Source organism: Trachemys scripta, chromosome 16, assembly GCF_013100865.1.
Source record: "Trachemys scripta elegans isolate TJP31775 chromosome 16, CAS_Tse_1.0, whole genome shotgun sequence".
NCBI lineage: Eukaryota > Metazoa > Chordata > Testudines > Emydidae > Trachemys > Trachemys scripta.
The window spans coordinates 27225077-27242530 of record NC_048313.1 but is presented as its reverse complement, the minus strand read 5'-3'; the positions used below and the strand labels follow the sequence as shown (position 1 = coordinate 27242530).

The following is a 17454-nucleotide window of genomic DNA, read 5'->3' as shown; positions in this document are numbered from 1 at the left end:
GGCAAATAGAGAGGTTAAGTTATGTGCCGAAAGTAAAGCAGGGTCAGTAGTATTCTGAGTCTGCTGCTCTAAACAATAGACAACACTAATTCTCAACATTATTGGGAAAATCTTTTCCTTTAGAGTCTAGAGCAGTTAAACTGCAGTATTTAACATTAATGTAGAACTGACAGGACATAAAGTAACAAAGTTTAAAATATCAGGGGGTAGCCGTGTTAGTCTGAATCTGTAAAAAGCAACAGAGGGTCTTGTGGCACCTTTAAGACTAACAGACGTATTGGGAGCATAAGCTTTCGTGGGTAAGAACCTCACTTCTTCAGATGCAAGTTTAAAAGTGCATCTAACTTTCAAAATTTCTTTGCAATGAAGAATGGTTGAAGTGGGTAGTACTATGAAAAATATGCACTAAATTGCTTACATGCTTCATTTTTGTGCTGCAAATTTCAGATTAAAAATCACTACTATTTCTGCTTGAGAGGCCTGTGCTACATTTTGCAGGACAGAGAGATCAGCTCAATCCTACCAATGATTTTCAGGGATAGACACACCTTCTGGGCTCCAGTCTAAGGCCAAGCCTACATCTGAAAAAGTTTGCCAGTATAGCTATACTGGAAAACCCTGCTAGTGTTAGATGCATCTTACAGAAGCAAAAAAGTCTTTTTGCTAGTGTAACTTGTACCGGTTTCCCAAGTGAAATAAGATAGGCAAAACCACTTTTATACTGATATAAAAATGTCACCAAAAATTTACACTTTTAATAATATGCCAGCAAACTGCTACTGTAAACCCTGGCCTGTTTGGTTCAGTTGGTTAGAAGGAAGTCCCTTGTGAATGTCACCAGGGTAGCCTTTCATGCCTGAGCTACCGCTGTCACAAGTTTGCTGTCACCATTATTGCTTCTGCATTGCTGCTGTGGTTATTCTGATGGGTTTTTACACAGTGTCATAGGTGTGCAAGGTGCTCTGCAAATATAAATTAAGCAAGATCCCTGGTCTCAGGAGTGAACAATCTAATAAATAAAACTCACTGGAAGAGCTGTGTTTTATTTAAATTCCGTACTAGCTCGGGTGGAGGGGAGTGCTTTTTAGTGAAATCGCTTTCTTTCTTGAAACTTCATTTTGATGAACATTTTCCAACCAGCTCTGGTACTAAAAAGCCTTATAGCAGAGCCCGTAAGACTCTGCCCTATTAGCAGGAATAATCACTATATTCTTAGCTGAATGTAACAGCACAATCACTGAGCAAAATAGTTTATAGATTCATAGATGCTAGGACTGGAAGGGACCTCGAGAGGTCATCGAGTCCAGTCCCCTGCCTGCATGGCAGGACCAAATACTGTCTAGACCATCCCTGATAGACATTTATCTAACCTACTCTTAAATATCTAAAACGAAACCCCCATGCCTCACTTGTAGAGAGAGAAATGTGTGCCGGGGAGCGTTGCTTATTTTGGCATTACTGTACACCCGTTACCTGTATTTTGTGGTAGTGCAGAGCCAGCAAGCCATCTGTTTGCTAACAAAAAGCTATTCCAGACCGCTGTTGCCATCACTGAAAAATGGTGCACAAATTTAATCCAAAGGCTTTTTGAACTTCCAGTCCCATTAGAAGTGGTAGGAAAAAATCAGGGTTGCCGGCAGAAAAGAACAAAACCAACAAGAGGAATAGTCTTAATTTTCAGGTTTATAAAAGGAAATTTCACAAATCAGTCATTTCTTCATTTATTGTGACTTTTGATTTCGTAACAACGATTGTATATACACTTGCAACTTACTGTAATGGGCACCATTTTTGAGTTAATAAATTATAAGGAAAAATTGGCTACCCTTTTAAGATAACATATTTTTTTCTGAAATGGACAGAAAGTCAGATGGAAGTAGGGTGATAACTTCTATATCAGGGGTAGGCAACCTATGGCACGGCACGCGAGCTGATTTTCAGTGGCACTCGCACTGCCCGGATACTAGCCACCGGTCCGGGGGGCTCTGCATTTTAATTTAATTTTAAATGAAGCTTCTTAAACATTTTAAAAACCTTATTTACTTTACATACAACAATAGTTTAGTTAGGAGGGGAGGGATAGCTCAATGGTTTGAGCATTGGCCTGCTAAACCCAGGGTTGTGAGTTTAATCCTTGAGGGGGCCACTTAGGGATCTGGGGCAAAATCAGTACTTGGTCCTGCTAGTGAAGGCAGGGGGCTGGACCTGATGACCTTTCAGGGTCCCTTCCAGTTCTAGGAGATGGGATATCTCCATTAATTTATATATTATAGACTTATTTACTTTACATACAACAATAGTTTAGTTATATATTATAGACTTATAGAAAGAGATCTTCTAAAAATGTTAAAATGTATTACTGGCACGTGAAACCTTAAATGAGAGTGAATAAATGAAGACTCGGCACACCACTTGTGAAAGGTTGCCGACCCCTGTTCTATATCATGGATACAATATAATATCTAGGTACAGTGGGACAGTGTTATTTTCTTAGTTCTGGATTTCCTTTAACGTTGTTCATTTAAAATAATTAAAGATGGAATGTTATTTGTTTTAAATGACAAATATGGAAGGTAGATTAGGCAGGAATTATAGCGGACACAATATATGGGTATATGGAGGAGCATCTTTGCAGACTTCAATCAATACATCTTTGGAAGTTTTTATGGAATGCAAACTAAAAGGCACATTTCCCTGCCAAAACGTCCTTTGTGCTGGGTTTCCCTCTAATGTAATTTCCATCAGTTAAGGAATAAAGAGAGCATGTTTCTGGGATCGTTTTGCTTGGCAGCGCACAATGAAAAGAAGGGGTTTTGTTGGGGTTTTTTATTATTTTTATTTCTCAGCTCCTTCACACAAAGAAAGACTGTACTGCTTTCAAAAATCTCTTAGTACAAATGCCTCCTGTCACAAATGATCAGCACTCTGCCATTTTGACAGGGCTGGAGTGGAAACCGCAGTGTTACAAAATTGTTGTCCCAGGCTCAGCACAGGAGACCTGGCACTGGAAGAAATCTATAGATCTTGTTTTCATTGTTCACATTTGGATTGTAATTGCTGAGGTACGGTCATTTTTCTATGGAATGGGTTCACTTAATGCAATACAGTTGAAGAATGAGTCTGGACCAATAGAATGTTACAGGAGTCAGTGAAAGTCACAGAAAAATCTTTTTACGTATACAAGGAAAAAACCTCCCTGTACTACACTATAAGGATGATGGTGATAGTTAAGATTGCGTCAGCACTTCTGTTATAAAACCCCTGATGGTTACATAATCTAGAATCCTGGTTTTTCTTGCCCTATCTTCAGTTTAAACCCAATACACCGGAATGTTTAAAGGCCCTGGCTTTACGGGATACAAACTGTTTTACAGCCTCCCATTAATATAGGAAGGGAGGGTACATTTTTGATTTGTGGTGCAATGAAACTTTGCCAAACTAAAATTTCAACATACATTGTGGTGGGCGCTTTTTATTTCAGCAGCTATTGTCAATACTTGCATAATGGTCGTGATAGGACATAGGTTATCCCGAAAGACTTAACCTCAGAATTCCAGGCATAAGGCAATATCTACTGCTGGCAGAAGAGTATGTTATCAGCAGAAGTGGCAAAGTTCTTTGGGGCTGGGAACTGTGCCAAGCCAAGGGACAAGGTTTGGTTGGGGGAAATCATTTGCATTTTCACTTTTGAGGCAGAGCCGTAAGCCGTTAGCCCAGTGTCAGGAGTGGGTAGTGCTGATGACAACAGGACGGTAGCCAGAGCTCCCAGAAGTTGGCTCCCGAAAAAGTTCCTCCAAGTGATTTTGCACGACATACTCGACAGCCATTAATGTAGACCAGCCTGCTGGTCTAATCCAGTGCAGGGCAAAGGCAGATCACGTCTGGCCCTCCAAAGAGGTGAGTCTCTACTTGTGTGATGGATTTGGCTCGTAGGATGCACACAGGAGGATGTACTTCTCAATTCCTTATTCCAGTCTTGCTAAACATATCCCTTGTAGCACTGGTTCAAAATGATCTAGGCTGTAGTGAAAACAAAACAGTAAATAAGTTGTTCGGTAAAAAGCAACAGAGGGTCCTGTGGCACCTTTGAGACTAACAGAAGTATTGGGAGCATAAGCTTTTGTGGGTAAGAACCTCACTTCTTCAGATGCAAGTAATGGAAATCTCCAGAGGCAGGTATAAATCAGTGTGGAGATAATGAGGTTAGTTCAATCAGGGAGGGTGAGGTGCTCTGCTAGCAGTTGAGGTGTGAACACCAAGGGAGGAGACACTGCTTCTGTAGTTGGCTAGCCATTCACAGTCTTTGTTTAATCCTGATCTGATGGTGTCAAATTTGCAAATGAACTGGAGCTCAGCAGTTTCTCTTTGGAGTCTGGTCCTGAAGTTTTTTTGCTGTAAGATGGCTACCTTTACATCTGCTATTGTGTGGCATTGTCCCCTCACAGTCACTGCTGACCCAGTGCCTCACATGGCACTAGGGGGCGCTGTGCTGCAGGGGTGGGATTGAGGAGCTCAATAGGGGGCACTGTCCCCTCACAGTCACTGCTGACCCAGTGCCTCACATGGCACTAGGGGGCGCTGTGCTGCAGGGGTGGGATTGGGGGGCTCAGTAGGGGGCACTGTCCCCTCACAATCACTGCTGACTCAGTGCCCTGGCATGGCACCAGGGGGCGCTGAAACGCCATCAGTCTAGCAGCTTCCTATTCCCAGCGACCCTCCCCAGAGAGGAAGCTTCCCCCCGCCCCCGAGCTTGCCTAGAGGGGAGTGAGGGTCGCACCCCCATTCACTGGGCAGGGCTGAGTCACTGGGCCTGGCCCGGCTCTGAGTGCTGGGTGGAGGCAGAACCATCCCGCTGCCAGTGCATGGCCCCAGTGGGCAGCTCAGTCTTGGGGAGCCTGGTGCCCGTGCTGTACCTGGGTGTGGGGGCTGCCTTTGCTCCCTCCTTGGCTCGGGGACCCCAGCCCCCACCCCCGCTCCCCTCACCATGCCCTGTGCTTGCTGCTCCAGGTCTATAACCCGCACCGCTTTGACCCAGAGAACGCCAAGAACCAGCCCCCGTTGGCCTTCATGCCCTTTTCTGCTGGACCCAGGTAACCTGCCTGCCAGGCTCAGAGCCCTTCGCTGCACGAACTGCCCCCGCCCAGCTGCCCACCAGCGAGTGGCTACCTGTTGGCGCCCTGGCTGCAGTGAAGCATTGTGGGATACACAGGAGGTGGCCTCTGGTCAGTGCTGGGGTCAGCTGTTATTGCTGAGGATCTGTCCTTTCTCACAGAGGGGGTTGGGCTCCCCCAGCATCTGTCTGCCTCTGCTCCCCCATCCCTGCTCTCACATGGCGTGTGGTGTCCGGGCGAAGAGCACCGGCTGACACACCTGGCTCTCGCGCAGGAACTGCATCGGGCAGAACTTCGCCATGGCAGAGATGAAGGTGGTGCTGGTGCTGACGCTGCTGCGCTTCGCCGTGCGGCTGGATGAGCACAGGCCTGTGCAGCGCAAACCCGAGCTGATTCTGCCCAGCGAGTCGGGGCTCTGGCTGCACCTGGAGCTGCTGGGGCCCAGCCGTGAGAGCCCGCACCACGCTTCTAGGACCATCCACTCCCCCCCGCTGCAGGGGATCCAGCCTTCCCCACACACCTCAGGGGCCTGCCGAGTGGCGGACCAGGTGGGGATCATGGTGGAGCCAGCTCTCTCCTCTAATCTAGACCAGCCCTCTGTACCAAAGGAGGCGCTGTGGGGTCCAGGCATAGGCCCCGAAAGTGCTGCAGGCTCCTTTCAGACACCAGCTGCTTAGCCCTCCCCCACCTGCCCCTGGGAGCAAGGGCGACAAGTGCCTTTCCCCAGCCCCGCTGGATGCCCATGGCCACCTGGTGACTCAATGTCAGAGCTAGAAATGGAGCCCAGCAGCCTGGCTCCCGGCTCGGCCCACTCACAGCCTGGGCGACCCCCATGGCCTGCATTCCCTGCCCCCACTGGCTAGAATCAGGGTGCCCGGCAGTTCGGCCACTAGTCTAGGATGTGGGAGACCCATGTTCAATTCCCTGCTCTGTCACAGGCTCCCTGTGTGGCCTTGGGCTAGTCACTCAGCCTCTGGCCCTCAATTCCCATCAGTGCGAGGGGGCTAAGGGCCCTGCCCATGGGAGGTGAGAGTAAATGCAGTGGGGGGGGTGAAGTGCCAGATACTTATGGTGGGGCATCTAAGAACACGTGGTCAATAACCCTAAATGCTATGGGCTTTTTAGTGGATCAGCCCCTGCGTTCCCCCCAGCCCAGGGCCAGCCCCTCTGTGTCCTGATGCTGCTGCCCAGAGCTGAAGGTCTGGTCTGTCTCTCACTCCCCTTCCCTGGAGGGTAGGACTCTTCCCTCCCGCTCGCTCCCCCTCTGTCCTGCTCCCCCCCACTTCTGCACTCAGCAATCCACCCGCCTGGTCTGGGGCAGGAACAGCTGAGAGGCCTGCGGACAGGTGGCTCCGTGCTCTGGCCGATCTTCCTGAGGGGCCCCCAGGGGCCCGGGTGAGAGCTTCTGCCTTGGCCTGCTGTGGGTGGCTTTGGGGTGGGGCAGCTGCCTAGCAATCGCAACTGCTGCCAGCACTCACCCAGGGGAGTTGGGGCAGGGAACCTGTACGTGCCTTTGTTTCCGTCACACACACACATGCCACAGGGAACACACACACACACAAACACACAATGGGGAATTGTACTGCCAGAGTGGCCAGGGGGGCTGGCTGCAGTCCCAGCAGGGACCCGCTCTCTGCCACAGGGAACTCATGGTTCAACGAGACAAACAATGGTTGAGGGCAGGGAGGAGGGGGCCGGGTGTGGCCCCTGCGGCGGCTGGACCTGGAACTGGGGGATAGTTGGTTTCATGATATTTCTACGTTCGTTCCGGAGCACGGCAAAGTCCAAGGCCCCTGCTGCAGGGACGAGGCCACGGGGCTTTGGGATCTGGCCTCGGGGTTTCAGGATCTGGCCCTTGAATCTGGTCACTGAGCTTTGGGTTCTGTCCCCTGGCCACATGGCGGCAGGCTTCAGCCCTGGGCTCACCCCCTCCCTCCCATCTCTCTGGAGGAGCGAGGAGGGGTGTAGCAGGGCGGCCCGGAGTGCGGCTGGCAGCCACGGCCGGAGGAGCCATGGGGAGGGGGCAGCGCGGCTGGAGGAGCGAGGGGGGGCGCAGCATGGCGGCCGGAAGCCAATGGTGGGGGGGCATGGAGCGGACGGAGGAGGAGCCAAAAGGGGCGTGGCCAGAGGAGGAGCCAAGGGGGGGCGCGCCTTTTTTATGTTTGCTCCCCCTGCTCTTAGATCCTGGCTACGCCACTGGCCAAGGGTCTTCTGACTCTCGCCCCCAGCTGTGAGGCAGCAATTGCTGGCCCCAGCCTCACCCACCCCCCATTGCCCCGACCCACTCTGCCTCCTCCGGCCCTGGGCTTTGTCCACATGCTCAATCCCCTAGCCATGGGGCTTCAGCGCTCAGGCCGCGGGATCCGGCTGCGGGGCTTTCGGCTCTCTGGCTCCGGCTCTTGGCCATGCAGTGGCAGGTGCAGGCCCCTAGCTCATCCCCCCCACACCATCAACTTTGGCCCCTGCTGCCCCTCCCACTCCCCCCATTGCCCCTGGCACCCAGTGCCTCCTCCAGCTCCCTATCCATTTCCCCGCAGTGCCCTGGGCCTCCGCTGCCTCCATACCCATCTCTCCATCCAGGGCTTAATTTGTCTTCGTGCTGTGAAAAGTGCTATTTGTACGTTTGGTGATGTCACTTTTCACAGCAGACTGAGAGGTTAGCTGGGAGTCTGGGAAAAGTGATATTAACATACAAGTATCACTTTTCACGGCAGCAGATTTACTAGCTCGCCAGGCTAAAAATAACCAAAGCAACTAAAAAAGCAAAAGAAACCACAACCAAAAAGACAAGAGCGTGCAAAGCAGCGTGTTTGCGTTTCTATTCTGTTTAGGGCCAGTAAAGAATAAAGACAACTGGACTTTATTTGTATTATTCAGTCTGCAAAAAAAAAAACCCAAATCCTACATTAATAAATTACACTGATTTGGACATGGGTCTGTGCATATTTGTTTTTTTTCCTAAAGTTAGTTAAGTATTTTAGGAACAAGATTTCGCCGCCGCTGGTGAGGGGCCCCTGCGTAACGGTCAGGGTTAAGAAAATTGGGGGAGATGAAAGAACTGAGTGTTGACCTGCGAACGACTGATTCGTGTAACACCAGGGTTGTCCAGAGTTGCAGTGAACACCTTTGTGTAGTGATCTCTAGCCGTATTCGTTTTCTGTGTGGAAAAACGGAGCAGTTTATTTAGCCATCGTGAACTGGTTTGCTTCATTATTAATGCATTGTGTAAACAGTGAATGGAGTCTTTGTATTCATACATTTGTGTTTGAATGGGGTGGGGCCCAAATGTTCTTTGTGCCCAGGCCCTCAATAAATTTTAACCCGTCTCTGCCTGCTGTAACCCAGAGACTAGCACCCAGTCAGTGGCAGGGAGACTGTGGGCAGCTGAGGGGGGCGAGGGGCAGGAAAGGCCCAGGTCTCATTGCTTAGTTCTTTGTGTTATCATCCCCCCGCCCCCTGTCTTCTCTGCCTGCTGGGTGTGACAGCAGCACCCATATGGAGTAACGCCACCTGCAGCAGGGAACCTTGGGCCGCGTTGCCCAGCACACCAGGCCCAGCCGCTCCAGGCATTTGAACCCGGCGGAAAGGCTGATGTTCCAACAACCCAGCGGCTGAAAAATAAAACCAGAATAACAGACATCTTGTATGTAGCTGCTTCTAAACCACGTAGGCCGGAGCCCAGCCCCAGCTGCGCTGCCTGGGCAAAAGGGCCAGGGGTTAGCCCTCCCCCCGACCCTGTCCACGTGAGCCTACTGGGATGGGGGGGGACACTCACTTTGACAGTGGGTTACACAGCTATTTACCAGATGGCAGCAGGATATTGGGACTCAGGAGTCTTGCGTCTGTCTTGGGGAGGAGACAGGAGTCACACCCGACAGTTGGGGGGCAGGACTCCCGGAGTCTATTTCTGGCTCTAGGAGGGGAGTGGGATCTAATGGTTTATAGCGTCAGAGATTTCAAGGCCAGAAGGAACCACTGTGCTCAGCCAGTCTGCCCTCCTGCAGAGCACAGCCAGAGATCTGTTAGACAGAGACCCTCAAGCTTTATGGAGATGGAGAATCTGCCCTCCCCTTTGAGTCAGCTGTTCCTAGGGTTAAGTCACCTCCCTATTAAACATCGTCACCATATTTCCAATCTGACGTTGTCTCACTTCAGCCATTGGTAGCCATAGGTATTAGCCTGGTAAGGCATATGGTGAGGCAGAAATGCAATGAGCCAACACTTCTCAAGGCCTGGAAGATAATAGCTTAGCTAAATTAATTAGGGTGTAAGGCCCAAAAGCCTTAGAGTCAGGGCCGGCTCTAGCTTTTTTGCCACCCCAAGCAAAAAAAAAAAGAGGAATGCCGCCCCAAGCACGTGCTTCCTCTGCTGGTGCCTCGAGCCGACCCTGTTGGTACCTCGGTGCGGTGAGAGTCTGGTGTCTCCTCGGGATAGACCGCCAGTGGCAACCCCAGGGAGGCCACGCCTCTTTGCTACACAGCACTACAAATTTGTGTCAACCTAAATGACATTAGCATACAGCCGTCGCAGTTATTACATTGCTTGTGCGTGTGCACACTGCACTCCTTGAGTCAGCGGTGCGTGTCCTCACCAGGAGTGCTTGTATCAATGCAGAGTGCACCATGAGTAGCAATCCCACTGTGCAACTCACTACCATTCCAGCACAGAGTGATTAGGGAAGTTTTTGAAATGCCTCATGGGGCTGAAACGAGTCACGCTCTGCAAATCCTGCAGACTCAGGCGCCCCGTGCTCACAATACTCACGAGAGTAGTGCAGAGCTGTGCATGCTCCATGCTTCTGTCAGAGAGGGCAGACTGTGAGAAGGGACACACAGGTTTTTGGGGATTTTGAAAAGAGGTGTGAAATATTATGGGATGCAGAACACTGTATTATGGGAAGTTGAACACATGCTCCCGGTCACCCCTGCACGTCCTCACCAGGAGCGCTTGTGTCAATTCAGAGTGCAGTGCATGTCTGGAGTGGCTCGCAACCACAAGTGCCTAACTCAGAGCAGACTGCCAATATCAGGGCCAACACCCCAAGCTGGTGGTGTGTTCGATAATTAGATTTCACCAAGCCAGTAACAACTGTGAACTCCTGGTTCGCTATACGAGCCTTACCATGGAGTCACACACAGTCCCTTTAGACTCTCCAGTCTATCCGGCCACCCAGACAAACTGGCCTTAGTAATAAATGGTCACTTATACCAACATTCAGGTAGCTTCCATTCCCAAGAGACCTGTCACCTACCCCAGATCACTTGGTACCCTCGATCCTGCCCCAAAGTGATGCCTGAAGCCAATCCTGTAAGAAACTAGCTAAAGGTTTATTAATTAGGGGAAAGGACTAAGAGCGTCATTTACAGGTCAAAGCAAGCGAACATGTACAACCAATGAGTTACCATCTAACTCCTGAGAGTGACAGAATTGTCGTGATCTGTCAATTCAAAGCGTCTTTCAGGGCACCCCAGGAGGCAGCCCCTGGGGATCTCTGGCTTCAGTTTCAAGTCTCCGGCCCTTCAGAGTTCAAACAAACACAAAGGTGCCGTTTCTTCTTGTCAGGGATTTTTATTCCCTTCCCCCACAGTTCAAGGTGATGGGACAAGTCCATGTGCACATCCCTTCTTCGGGGAGGGGAGACGGGGGGGAGAGCAATCAAAACGTCTTTTGTCCTCTGATGTGCAGCAATGGTTTGTCTGGTGTCTATGGGCCTTCTTGTGTTGGTCAGAAGATGACAGCTCCTGTGGCAAACTAGTATTTCACACCTGGTAATGTTTCTCTCCTCACTGTGGGGGCTTCCAGTTTCAGAGCAAACACTGAAACTTACCTTATGAATTGGGATACAGACATTACCAGTGAGATTGATGCAGCAGCAACAAACAAGCATTTCACAGAGTCTAAACACTGAACACATTCTTATAAGACTAATCCTTATTTTGAGCAAAACTAACCTGGTCTGATCTCCAGCTCTGAGGCCATTGGTTCTTAGCTAATGCCTGCAGCCAGGACAAGAACTGTCTCTTTGCCTGTCAGCCTCACACTTGGTGCCTAGGAAATCACTTAGGAGTCCTGCACTTAGGACAGAAGAATCCCATGCACTGCTACAGGCTGGGGACTGACTGGCTAAGCAGCAGTTCTGCAGAAAAGTGGACGAGAAGCTGAATATGAGTCAGCAGTGTGCCCTTGTTGCTTGGCTAGCTCCCAGTACCAAAAGAAAGGGGAAGGCTTGATGGGAAATCAGGACCCTGAGACTGAAAGTCCCCAGGGGCAATGGGGAGAGGCCAGTGCTCCAGGTCAGCCTGATTGACAAGGCAGGGCAAGCTAATGAGGGAGTCAGGAGGCCGGGGGGGGTCCTTTCCATGTGAGCTGAAATTGCCTGGAACAGAGCGGGGCTGAGCTAAGGAGAGAGCAGAAGCCTGAGCTGAGCTGGGGAGCACAGCTGCACCGGCCAGAGCCAGAGAGAACCAGAAAAGCAGCCCAGGGAGCTGGAGGCAGAGCAGCATCAGTGCTGGGGCTGGAGCAGTGAGCACTGTGGGGAGCGAGGGGGGAACCTGGACAGCGGGTGCAGTGCAGGGAGATGCCCCCAGCCAAGAGGCCTTGCAGGCCAGACATGGAGGGGGATCATAACCCTGACAGGGGACTGACCCTGGGAACAAGGGTCCTGACACCTAGAGCCAGAGGACGTGTAGCCACCACCAGAGCAAGTGTCCAACCCGCAGCATCCCTGCAGCACAGCAAGGGCCTGGGCAGGAGACCTGGGAGCGTGAGGGACAGACTGTGAACTGCCCTTACATTCCCTAAATATGTAGCATTCTATTAGTTATATGCTGGTACCTGGTCAAAGGGGGCTTTTTTGCTTGCTTTATTATCCTCTTGTCTGTTTGTTGTGCTGTTAATATGTGTTAGTTAATGACAGTTAAGGACCATCTTGTTCCATGTTTGTACAGGTCCTAGCGCAATGGGATCCTGGTCTGTGACTGGGACTATGAGGCTGTACTGCAATACAAATAATCACATGCTGATCTACAGAAATACTTTTGTACCGTGGCCCTCCCCACTGGCTTAAGAGATTAGTCACTGAAAATGGAAGTATGTGAACTTGACATCTGCAGTTAAGTCTCCTGGTCTCCTGCACTGAGTGTTCTTTCTGCTCAATACACACTCTATGGTAGGTATGTCCACAAAATAGGGTTATGAAGATGGGTCTATGGGAAGGTTTGACTTCCTCTACCATGTGCTGCTATTGCAGGAAGGAGGTTTGCTGGGAAGAGATCATAGAATCATAGAATCATAGAATATCAGAGTTGGAAGGGACCTCAAGAGGTCATCTAGTCCAACCCCCTGCTCAAAGCAGGACCAATTCCCAGCTAAATCATCCCAGCCAGGGCTTTGTCAAGCCGGGCCTTAAAAACCTCCAAGGAAGGAGACTCCACCACCTCCCTAGGTAACGCATTCCAGTGTTTCACCACCCTCCTAGTGAAATAGTTTTTCCTGATATCCAACCTGGACCTCCCCCACTGCAACTTGAGACCATTGCTCCTTGTTCTGTCATCTGCCACCACTGAGAACAGCCGAGCTCCATCCTCTTTGGAACCCCCCTTCAGGTAGTTGAAGGCTGCTATCAAATCCCCCCTCATTCTTCTCTTCTGGAGACTAAACAATCCCAGTTCTCTCAGCCTCTCCTCATAAGTCATGTGCTCCAGCCCCCTAATCATTTTTGTTGCCCTCCGCTGGACTCTTTCCAATTTTTCCACATCCTTCTTGTAGTGTGGGGCCCAAAACTGGACACAGTATTCCAGATGAGGCCTCACCAATGTCGAATATGGCGTACGTCTGATCAAAAAGGAGAAGAACATCTTCATGCACTGACTCACCAACCTTATGAGAAGAGCTTAAAACTAAGTTCAGAGGGGGCAGGTGAAAAAAGCCACCAGGTAAAAAAACGTGACCTTAATAGAGGACTAGATATTTGAGGAGAAGTAGATGTGGAAAATTGCAGTCGAATTATAGGAGAAACAAGAGGGAAATCTATGGGGGCATCTGCTTAACATCTTAGATGTCTATACACAAATGCAAGGAGTGATAATAATGGGGAATAAACAGTAAGAACTGGGAGTTTTAGTACATAAGTCATAACTCAGCTTAACTGGCATCACAGATACTTGTTGGGTTAAATCTCATGACTGGAATATTGGCATAGAGGCCTATAGCTTGTTCAGGAAGGACAGGCCGGAAAAAAAGAGAGGAAGTATTGCATTGTACACTTGTTCTGAGTCCAGAAGGAGGTGAGAAGCAGACCAGCTGAAAGTCTCTGAGTAAAGATAAAATGCAAAGGAAAGACAGGAAGAATAGTAAGAGGCCAATATGGCTCCATCAGAAGTTTTTTAATGACCTGAAAATCAAAAAGAAATCATTCAAAATGTGGAATTACTAGGGAGGAGTACAAAAGAATAGCATATACATGTAAGGACAAAATCAGAAAGGGTAAGACACAAAATAAGTTATACATAGCAAGGGACAAATGTAATTGGATTTTTTTCCATATGGTTTACTGCAAAGAGTTTTTCAATTCATTGGCACCACCACCCCCCCCGCCTACAACTGACCTTTGTGTTGAACACAGTTTTGGAGAGGTAAGGCACCCCTAGAATTCCCAGTGCCCCTAGACATGTGCCTACTATGCCTCTTTGGAAATCTGGCCCTGCTGGAGGGTAGACCCCAGTGGTATACAGCATACTAAGCCAGAGCTCTGACTCAGGCTTAAGACCAAGCCCCACTTCTGTCCACACAGAAGTTAGTTTGACTCAGGCCTGCACAGCCTGCGAGGGGATGGGGTCAGAGCCAAAGTCCCACTGTGATGCAAGTCAGAGCCCAAACGCTTTGTAGTGTGGATGCAGCTCAGCTCCATGTCACCAGACTCGGGTGTGGAGAATCTGCCAACACTCTCTAACAATCCCCAGGGACTGCGCTTCCCGGCCCTTCAATTCCAAAACTTGCCACTTGCTTCCCAGGAACCTTATGTAATATGGGGATACTGACGATGGCCTCCTTTGCAAAGGACATTGAGACCTTCTGAGGAAATGAGCTACAGAAGAGGTAGGTGGTCTTAGGGTGCAGGTCAAACACAGGCTGATCTGGCCCCTCTCCTCAACAAGGGCTCAGCTGCTGCTCTGGAGGTGAAAGGCTCTTGGTATCGCCTCAACCACAAGGTCTTGTAATGTCCTAAGGACGATCTCCCTCTGGGTTCCAGACCAGGACCCCAGTTATTCCTTCCTGTAGCGGGGTGGTTTCCCTGGGAGAGGACTGTGGGGGGAAAGCTGGGCTGATTGTGGAAACAACCTCAGCTGTGTCCATGCCCCAAACAGACCCAGCCCGCCCTATAAAGGCCAGGGAAGCCAGGAGCAGAGAGTCTCTCTCTGCCTTCAGAGAGACGGGCCTGGCTGCTGGGAAGCTCAGGGTGCCTAGAGTGAGGCAGGGCTGGGGAGCTCCAGCTGGCAACTCCCCAGGCTGCAGGGCCTTGTCCAAGGCCCCACAGAGGCACTGGGTTGCAGAGAGAGGCAGCAGGTCCAGACCCAACCTTGCCTATGATGAGTGGCGGGCACTGCAGTCCGCTCCAGGGCGCAGGAGCGAGTTGGTGACTGGCAGTAGCCTACGACTGAGGTGAGGGTGGGGGTTCCCTGGGGAGGGGACACCCTGAGACTGAGGGGTGTACTACCAGGGGACAGCACCCCAGATAATGGGGCACCAGAATCCAGTGAGGGATGCGGGGGCCCAGTGGGACACTGGCTTGCAGAGGGTGCTCTGACGGCTGGAGAGCTAATTCCCAGAGACAGCCAGCAGGAGGCGCCGCTGGGTGAGTCTGCGCATCGCTACACTTCCCCTGAGAATCCACCCTTAAGATTGGAGACTGGCCACTTCCCAGGGCTTTGGGAGATGAGTCAGAGCTGCGGGACACCAGTGTGGTGCTGAGGTGGGCCAGGTACTGCTCTCATTTACCCGGGTGCAGGGCAGGAGTAACTCTCCTGAATTCAATGGGGTTACGCCTGATTTTTCTGTGGAATATTCCAGCTGCTGGGGGTGGTTCTAACAGGGTTCCCACGCCCAGGAAAGACACAGCCTGCTCCCTTCCCCCACCTCGAGGAGCAGAAATCAGCTGTTTGTAATGAACCAGCAGCTTCCTCTTCCATGCGAAGGCTGCAGTGTCTGGTGCTGGGCGGGGGCAGGGAGGTGTTTCAGACATGCAAGGCTCCGCTTTTCCTATATATTCTTCATTGCTGTGTAAGTGGGGATGGACTGAGCTCCCCTCTGACGTGGAGAGATGAGCTGGGGGAACAAATTCAGCAACAGACTGTGTTTCCGGAAGCACCTACTGTGCCTAGGAACTCAGCGGAGGGAACTGCTTTGCCAAAGTGATCCCTTTTGGCTGGTGTTGGGTTACCAATCACTTTAGTGGGGAGTGCAGGGGAATGGCATGTTGTCACCCTGACTGTGTGAGGACAGGGCAGCAGAACTGTGCTTAGCCTGCCCTGATTGACGCTCACTCGCTACGCAGGGGGGTGGGGATGCCAAATCCCCGTAAGAGTGAGAGAGAAAAGGGTCTGGATAGGTGTCTGTATCCAGGGTTGTGGGCTCTGCGTAAAGAGTCCTAGACAACATTTGACCATCTCCCTCGCCACTGTGAAAAGGCAGAGCTCATTAGACACACTGGAGAGTCTTTGTTTTGTTAAGCGATCGCTGGAGCTGAAATCACTGAGAACCAGGTCTAGCCGCTGAGCCTTAGAGCACGTCTACACTTAACACGCGACATCGACACAGCTTCACCGAGGCAACTGTGCCGCTGTGGTGCTTTAATGGAGATCCTCTAAGCTGACAGGAGAGAGCTTCTCCCATCAATGTAGTTAATCCAACTCCCCACGAGGCGGTAGCTGCGTTAAATGGAGAAGCTCTCCTGCCCACACAGTAGTGTCTACACAGGGAGTCAGGTTGGTATAACTACGTCGCACAGGGGATGGGTTTGTGTGGATTTTTCACCCTCCGGAGAGACGTAGTAATATCGATACAGGTCTGTAGGTCAGACCAGACCTCGGTTGTATACATGGTGGTGGCAGCAACAGCCGAGGCATTTCTCGATGCCATTTCCCCACCTCCCGCCCCTCTCACATGAACGCTATGAACTCTGGGACTTCTCTGATCAAGGACAGCAGCTGTGGGTGGGGTGCAGGCGAGGGAAAGGGCAAAGGCAGGTTAAAGGATAATTTGTGGGACTTTCACACCGCAAGAGGAGAAACTGAGGCAAAGGACACTGCCCAATATATTCTGGGGTAGGAGTTTGCTCATGGCTAAAGCTACAATTATGTCATGGAGGCCTGGACATGAGGCCTTTCCCCTTCAATTAGCTCTGTGCCCGAATCATTCCCACCCCAGAACTGACCAGGTGGCGGGGAGCTCCCTAACCTGATGGGGGAGGATGGCCACAGGGCACCCCCACCCGAGACGCCTGCGCTGGGCCCTACCTGGTGAGGCCCCGCTGCCTGCTCCCGTCTCCTCCCCGAGGGGCTCGGCCGCGATGCCAATCTTCTTGATGCTGTGGAAGGGGGCAGCTTGGGGTGTGGCGGCGTGGATGGGGAAGGCCTTCTCCACCTCGAAGCGTCCCCAGCTCCCCTGCGGCAGGTGGCAGGGGACCCTCTTCGCTTGACCAGCCATGGTGGGAAGAGAGGAGACCCCTCCCGAGCTCTCAGCCGCTGCGGAGGTTGAGGGGACCCTGCAGCAGCCCAGTCCCCCATGGGCAGTGGGGGACCCTAGACCTCCCACTTCCCGCAGGTGACCGGGAACTGGAGCTCCCTGCTGCTGCAGCCAGTGGGACCCCCTACAACTGCTCAGCTGCCATGGGGCGTGGGAGACTTCGAAGCTCCCACTAACCGCAGCGGCTGTGGGGGACCCCAGAGCTCCAGCAGCAGTGGGTGCTGAGCTGAACCTGCCTCCTCATTTTGTCACTATATTTTTACTGAAAGTCAGGACAGGTCATAGGCTTCCGTGAATTTTTGTTTATTGCCTGCGACCTGTCCATGATTTTTACTAAAAATATTTTCACCTTACTCATGGTCACAAGCTTTCAAATCGTGGCTGTGGGGTTTCCCAGATTACTGCCAGGTTCCTTTCGCCTTTCTATTAAAAGTTCTCTTTGTTATACACTGAATCAGTGCTTGTGACAGGGAATGTATCGCCCCTTAGAGGTGCCTGGGGTGGTCTGAAGTTATCCCACATTACTGAGTGGGGGTGTGATGGGTTCGGTCACAGAGATCCCCTTGGGACTGTCACCTGATGTGCTGAAATTACCTCTGAG

At 51.1% G+C, this 17454-nt stretch overlaps 1 protein-coding gene across 1 annotated transcript in view; it reads right to left on the bottom strand.

The window, feature by feature from the left end:
* The window catches only part of LOC117888488 (adhesion G protein-coupled receptor E3-like), a 255697-nt gene that overhangs the window by 206233 nt on the left and 32010 nt on the right, over positions 1-17454 (bottom strand). The gene's annotated exons all lie outside the window — the stretch shown is intronic.